Below are 7,466 nucleotides of genomic sequence, written 5' to 3'. Positions count from 1 at the left end.
AAAAGGTTTATTTGTATGATGTAACTTGATTTCTGTGCTATCTTGCAATTTGGATGTATTGAAAAAGAAAAGATGCTAAGTCCAGAGTCTTGTTTGTAACTCTGGTGTTTGTAATTCTTGCATTAAGGAAAACCTCAATTGAGTTCAGATGTTCTAGACAGTCAGAGCAACTGCGCGTGCAGGGACAGTAAGGACCTGGCAGAGGGCTGAGAAGGTGTGGCGTCCGTGTTTTCACAGGCCCAGAAGGGAAACTGCATGGTGGAGATCACCTGGAGCTGAGCATTTCAGATCTGCTTAGTAAACCTGGTTCATCACCATGCTGGCTGCAAGGGTGGTGTGTCTCCAGACACTACCTTCTAGGGTTTTCCACCCAGCTTTCACCAAGGCCTCCCCGTAGTGAAGAATTCCATCACAAAGAATCAATGTCTGTTAACACCCAGCAGGGAACATGCCATCAAGACAAGAGTTGAGATGCGCCATGGGAAAACTGCCCAAGAACTCAAAGAAGCAGAATTCGAACCATCAATGGAAAAGGTATCTAAAATTGACAAGATGGGAAGGTGGTTTGTTGCTGGAGGGGCTGCTGTGGGTCTTGGCATACTGTTAAGTAAGGTCCGTCCCTGGAAAGCTCCATGTAGATGCCCCCATCTCATTAAGTCTCCACTCAAGTTATCTGGGTAACCAGCAGAGTGGCAGTTACCGCTCCTTTCCATGAGGTCACATCCTAATCCACCTGGCCACACCCCCTACCCCTGCCCTAGATAAGGCGAGGGGGTGGGGGGAGGTCGTCCCTTCTCTCCCTTCTCTCTGGCCATGGATCATCTCAGCACAGGCCAGCAGTTCAGTAATAAACTTTTCTCTCCTGCCTGAATACCGTGTGGCTTTCTCCTTTACCGGCTACCTACTTAAAAAAACCTAACAGTTACTATGGCTTGGGAATGTCTAATGAGATTGGAGTTATTGAAAAGGCTAATCTGGCCTCAGTATGTGAAGGATAGGATACATTCTACCTATATGTACTTAGCAGGAAGTATTGGTGTAACAGCTTTGTCAGCTTTGGCAATAGCCAGATCTCCTGTTCTCATGAATTTTATGCTGAGAGGCTCTTGGGTGACAATTAGTGCAACTCTTGCAGCCATGATTGGAGCTTGAATGCTAGTTCAATCCATATCCTATCACCAGAACATGGGCTCAAAGCATCTTGCTTGGTTTCTTCATTCTGGTGTGATGGGTACAGTGGTAGCTCCTCTGACTATACTAGGGGGACCCCTTCTCATAAGAGCTGTGTGGTACACTGCCAGCATTGTGGGAGGCCTCTCCACCGTGACCATGTGTGCTCCCAGCGAGAAGTTTTTGAACATGGGTGCACCCCTGAAAGTAGGCCTGGGGCTTGTGTTTGTGTCTTCACTGAGTTCCATGTATCTGCCACCTAACACTGTGGCTGGTGCTATTCTGTACTCATTGGCAATGTATGGTGGATTAGTTCTTTTCGGCATGTTCCTTCTGTATGACACTCAGAAAGTAATCAAACATGCAGAGGTAACACCAATGTATGGACAGAACAGATATGATCCAATCACTTCGATGTTGGGAATCTACATGGATACACTGAATATATTTATGCGTGTCACAACTATGCTAGCAACTGGAAGTAACAGAAAGAAATGAAGTGGCAGTTCCTGACTCCCCAGTATGTCAGAAGTCTTGCTGTTGAACAGGAGCAGGTATTCGTGGCACAGTTTGGACAAGCAGCCTGAAGCAATGGGTACCTGTCTAGGCTTCAGAGTTCTTCAAATGAAAGCTAAAGTGTAAGTGTTAAAGTGGAGGTTAGTAAAATGCTTTAGAAATCAAGAATGCACTTCTGAGGTGCCAGACTTTGAAGTCAGGCCCCACCACGTGAACCCCATTTTAGAATCGAACCCTGAGCCAATCAGATTTGTACCTGTGTTCTAATCTTGCTTGCACAGCTGATTGTTGTAACCTTGTTCTTTGCCTTTATAAGCCCTGTGTAATCACAGCTCGGGGCTTCCTCCTAACCTCCGCTGTGTCGGTGGGTAGGACGAGGCCCGAGTTGGCAGCTCGTTAAATAAAGCCTTGCCTTGCTTTTGCATTTCAGAGTGTCTGAATCTCGGTGGTCTTCTTGGGGGTGGTCTTGCGACTTGGCACAACATTTGGGGGCTCGTCCGGGATAGCCCCAGAGACCCCGAGATCCCAGACTCCGAAGGTAAGAAAACAGCTCTGTTCATTTGTCTTGTCCTGTAATTTGTCTGTCTGTTTTGCTTTTGCTTATACTTGTAGGGCGCGAGTCAGTTTGGTTTTTGGCCGGAACTGACCAGGAGGGCCTCCTAAACGAGACTCAACCCGCCCACCTTATACTTGGGTCTGCTCCTTCTGCTTATCTGGCAGGAGGTTGTGGGCCAACTTGGGTCTACTCCTTCTGCACCCTTGCAGGAGGTTGTGGGCCAACTCGGGTCCACTCCTTCTTGCAGGAGGTTGTGGGCCAACTCGGGTCCATTCTTTCTGCACCCTTGTAGGAGGTTGTGGGCCAGCTTGGGAGATCTCCAACTCGTAGCTTTTCTTAGGCCTGTGCGTTTTCCTCCTTTTGTATTACATCTGATCAGAGCTATGGATAACCTTTTATCTTGAGGACCTCCATCTAGCCCCCTAGACTTGATCCTAGCTCACTGGAGGGAGGTTAAGGAGATAGCTCATTTTTGTGTGTTTCTTTCTTGCACTGTGCCTGACTGACAAACGGATAATGGGGAACATTCCTTCCACTCCCCTGGACTTGTCTTTAGCTCACTGGAAAGATGTACAGGCGATGGTTCACAATCAGAGTGTGAGTGTCCACAAAAAGAACTCTGGGGGGACCCCCACCCAGGCTTCTTAAGCAGAAAATTGTTTGGTGTGCTAAAATGTTTTACTAAGACTAAAAATGTTTTTACTAAAACTATCAAGCCCTGGAAAATGAGGTTGGAGAATGCTAAAATCATTTGTTAAAAGTTTTTTGTCTTAAAATGTACGGCCGATGCTTATTCAGCGCGCTTTAAGATCTTTTGAAAATGTATGTGTGTGTGCATGTGTGAGTGTGAACATGTTCAAGACTGCAGTATGATGCAAAACTAAGTTTAAATTCAAAGGTCTTCATGCCATGCAGTAACTGGGACTGAAAAAAAAAAAAAAGAGGCTCTTTTGAAACAAGCATCCCATAAAAGCTAAAATGTTGTGTTAATGGTGGGTTAGTAAAAAGGCTTTGGAAATCAAGAATACATTTCTAGATAAGAAATTTGGAAGTAAAATTGTCCTAAATAATTATCGCAAAGTGAGAAAAGGAGAATTATGGCTACCAAAATGTTTAATTGCCATTCTAGCTTCTTTGTAGTTTTTTGTTTTGTAACAGTTTCCAGCAGGCCCACAGAGAAGCACAGGTGATTCCTACAAGTTTGTCAAGATCTAATTCTGACCCTTAATAAGTTCCAGGTAAGAGAGCATGCTTAAAAACTACTTCTGTGTGGACCACCTTGTTGCTTATAATTGGAGTAAAGTGGCCCCTTATAAGACTCATTGATCTGAATCTGCGGTTCAAAGCCAGCCCGGGCAAAGAAAGGTCCCTGTGAGAGACTTGTCTCTAATCAGCCAGCAGAGTGCTGGGAACGGAGTGGTGTGGAGCTCAAAAGTGGTACGGTGCTAGTCTTGAGCTGGAGAGCTGAGGGACAGCACTCAGGCCCTGAGTCCAAGTCGAAAGTCACTCCTCCTGGGACAAAAGTGATGGAGCATCCAGAGGCAGTAAGCCACTGCTTGGATGGCAGAGATGGTGTCAGATCCTAGAGTCACTACTGTTGGCCTTTCAAAAGTTAAAGCCGGGAAGTCCTAGAAGAATAGTTCGTAAGCATGCCTTTCTAATGCCCATGTCTGTCTACTGGGCAGGAATTTGCCAGTCATCTGTGATAGTGGTTAGTAAGGGTAAGTTTGTCAAATGAGAGGATAGATTAAAATCTCACCCCCCGCATTTACTCAAAGCCCTGACTGGCAGTAAGAATTTTAAGCTCATACATCTGTTTAGTAAAGAAAGCTTGTAGACCTGAGATTGTGTCCTTATTGAGATCTGTTAAAAGCCTGTCAGCTTGCCAATGCCCCCAATCAATAGATTACTAAAGGAGCTCGCCTCTGTGGGAATAGGCCAGGTGTGTATTGGGAAGTAGATTTCACAGAAATTACAAATATTTGCTAGTTTTTGTAGACACCTTTTCAGGATGGGTTGAAGCCTATCCAACAAAGCATGAGACTGCAAATGTAGTGGCTAAGAAGATCCTGGAAGAAATCCTACCCAGGTATGGCTTCCCATCCACCATTGGGTCAGACAATGGACAGGCTTTCGTCTCAAAAGTAAGTCAGGGAATAGCTGCAGCACTGGGGATGGAAACCCCAGAGTGCAGGACAGGTAGAGAAAATGAATTGGACTCTAAAAGATATGATTCTGCTTCTGTCCCTACCCCTCATTTATTCAGACCAGGGGACTGAAATCCTAAGAACCACAGTGAAAGGAACCCTAGACGGCATCACCACTTGGGTTCATTGCTTCCACGCCAGGCCAGCTGACCCCTTTGCCCTGGATGACAACTACCGTGGTGGAACATGGGAGGTCTCCAAGCACCCAACTCAGCCGCTTCGCCTTCGCCTCAAGAAAAGAAAGTTAGACTGAATATTGTTATAATTTTCTTTTTGCCTTCTTTCCTTACTACCCTGGCTAGTGTTGATGTTATTTTGGCAGCTCACTCCAAAGTGAGGTGAATCCTGCAGTCCCTTGGTAAAGTAGACTAAGGTTATAGGTTCCTGGCTAGGTAAGGTCAACACCCCTGAGTCAGCCTGAAGAAATTACAGAAGATAGATGATCTTCACCCATCAGCCCCCCTTTAAAACCGAGGGACCAGAGTTATTTTCGGATACTACTTTTGGCCCTACTGGCCCATGCCTTACCTCTATATCATCCCCTAGACATGCAAGCCATTGAAATGGACAGAATGGAGCCATGATTGGCTCCCAAGGTACCAAAAAGAAAAAGGGGGAAATGAGGTGCCAGACTTTGAAGTCAGGCCCCACCACGTGAACCCCATTTTAGAATCGAACCCTGAGCCAATCAGATTTGTACCTGTGTTCTAATCTTGCTTGCACAGCTGATTGTTGTAACCTTGTTCTTTGCCTTTATAAGCCCTGTGTAATCACAGCTCGGGGCTTCCTCCTAACCTCCGCTGTGTCGGTGGGTAGGACGAGGCCCGAGTTGGCAGCTCGTTAAATAAAGCCTTGCCTTGCTTTTGCATTTCGGAGTGTCTGAATCTCGGTGGTCTTCTTGTGGGTGGTCTTGCGACTTGGCACAACACTTCTAGATATGAAATTTGAAAGAAAAACTTGTCTTAAATGTTTGTTTCAAATTGGGTAAAGGAAAAATTAGAGCTATAAGATAATTGTTTAGTTTCTACTCCAGTTTGCCTTGCAAGTTTTCTGTAAAAATTGTAGACAGGCCTACAGAAAAGGACAAATGATTCCTATAAGTTTGTCAGATGTAGCTTTGGCCCTTAAGTTCCAGGTAAGAGCATGCTTAAAAACTACTGTGTGGACCACCTTATTGCTTTAATTGGAGTAAAGTGGCCTTTTGTAAGATTCATTGAACTGAAATCTGTGGTTCGAAGCCAGCCTGGGCAGAGAAAGGTCTCTGTGAGAGTCTTCGTCTCTAATCATCCAGCAGAGTGCTGGGAACAGCAGAGTGTGTGGAGCTCAAAGTGGCAGAGTGCTAGTCTTGAGCTGGAGAGCTGAGGGAAAGTACTCTGGCCCTGAGTTCAAGTCCAGAGACCATAAAAGTGGAAAAGTCACTCCTGGGACAAAGTGATGGAGCATCCAGAGCCAGTAAGCCACTGCTGGGCTGGCAAAGATGATGTCAGATCTTAGAGTCATGTGTGTTTGGCCCTTCAAAAGTTAATCGGAGCTGGGAGGTCCTAGAAGAATAGTTCGTAGGCATGCCTTTCTAATGCCTATGTCTACTTTGTAACTGGGCAGGAACTTGCCAGTCATCTGTGATAGTGGGTAGTAAAACTAAGTTTGTTAAATAGGGGTATAGTTTAAAATCCCAGCCCCTGCATCTGCTCATGAAAACCCAGAGTGAAGGACCAGAGTAACTCCATATTGTACTAAGACCCCATTCTGTACCTGACTGACCTTACTGTAAGCCCTAAAGACCATAAAATGCCCTGGGACAGAGTTTTCAGAAAAACCATAAACACCCATAAGAGTGACTGTCAGAGAAGAAAAAGTTTTGGAGTTACTCCAGAACTCCCCCACCCAGGTGTAGTTTCCACTATCTAATTAAAACCCTGCAACTGTGCACGTATCCCCCTTGCTACACCCCCTATGGCTTAACCAATCAATTTAAATGTGTCGGTCCCTTGATCTGACCAATGACCCTTTCCAGATTCCTTCCCGCCACCAAATGTGCCAAACATGCTTTAGAATTATTTTATAATTTTCCCACAGTGTGTGTTGATTTGTTAAAAGATGCTATGATGTATGCTTTGTTAAAAGATGCTATGATGGGGGCTGGGGATATAGCCTAGTGGCAAGAGTGCCTGCCTCGGATACACGAGGCCCTAGGTTCGATTCCCCAGCACCACATATGCAGAAAACGGCCAGAAGCGGCGCTGTGGCTCAAGTGGCAGAGTGCTAGCCTTGAGCGGGAAGAAGCCAGGGACAGTGCTCAGGCCCTGAGTCCAAGGCCCAGGACTGGCCAAAAAAAAAAAAAAGATGCTATGATGTATGCTCAGTCCCTGCCTTCCCCAAAGAATGTATAAAAACAGCTGGGAGCCCTAGGCTCAGGGCCTCTTAGCATCACTAGTTTACTGAGTGTGCAGAGGACTGAGCTAGACCTAAATAAATGCCCTTTTTGCTGCTTCCATTGGTCTTGGTCTCTGGTCTTTCGGGGGATCCAAACTCGAGCATTTCACTCAAAGCCCTAACTGGGTAAATTTTGAGCTGGCATATCTGTTCAGGAAAGCAAGCTTATGGACCTGAGATCATGCCTTTTATTGAGATCTAAGGCCTGCAAAGGTAATTTAGGCATTGTTAGGTCATCAGAGATCAGTTTCCCCAGCCAGTCAGGAAAATGCTTCTGTAAACAGGAGTGCAAAAAGACTACAGTGTTGTAGCCCTAGATTAGGTCTGTACAGTTGTTAAAAGTTAACTGTTGTATGTAATTTCCAGTCTGGAGCAAAACCCCTAATCAGATACTGGCAACCCCTTGGTAAAGTAGGCTAAGTAAGGTTATAGGTTCCTGCCTAGGTAGGGTCAGCATCGCTGAGTCAGCCTGAAGAAGTTACAGAAGATTTTCGCCCATCAGCTCTCCTTTAAGATCAAGGTACCAGAGTCATTTTGGGGAAGATAACTTAGGCAGGATAACTCAGAGGCATGGAAAATAGTGG

The 7,466-nt window shown here is 45.6% G+C and overlaps 1 pseudogene; it reads left to right on the top strand.

Moving 5' to 3' along the window:
- The first annotated feature begins 254 nt into the window (after positions 1 to 254).
- Positions 255 to 1,743, top strand: LOC125345747 (annotated as a pseudogene).
- The last annotated feature ends 5,723 nt before the right edge of the window (positions 1,744 to 7,466 follow it).

The sequence above is a fragment of the Perognathus longimembris genome, chromosome 2 (assembly GCF_023159225.1).
Source record: "Perognathus longimembris pacificus isolate PPM17 chromosome 2, ASM2315922v1, whole genome shotgun sequence".
Lineage (NCBI taxonomy): Eukaryota > Metazoa > Chordata > Mammalia > Rodentia > Heteromyidae > Perognathus > Perognathus longimembris.
Note: the sequence above shows the minus strand (reverse complement) of the source record. Positions and strands in the feature narration are given on the sequence as shown.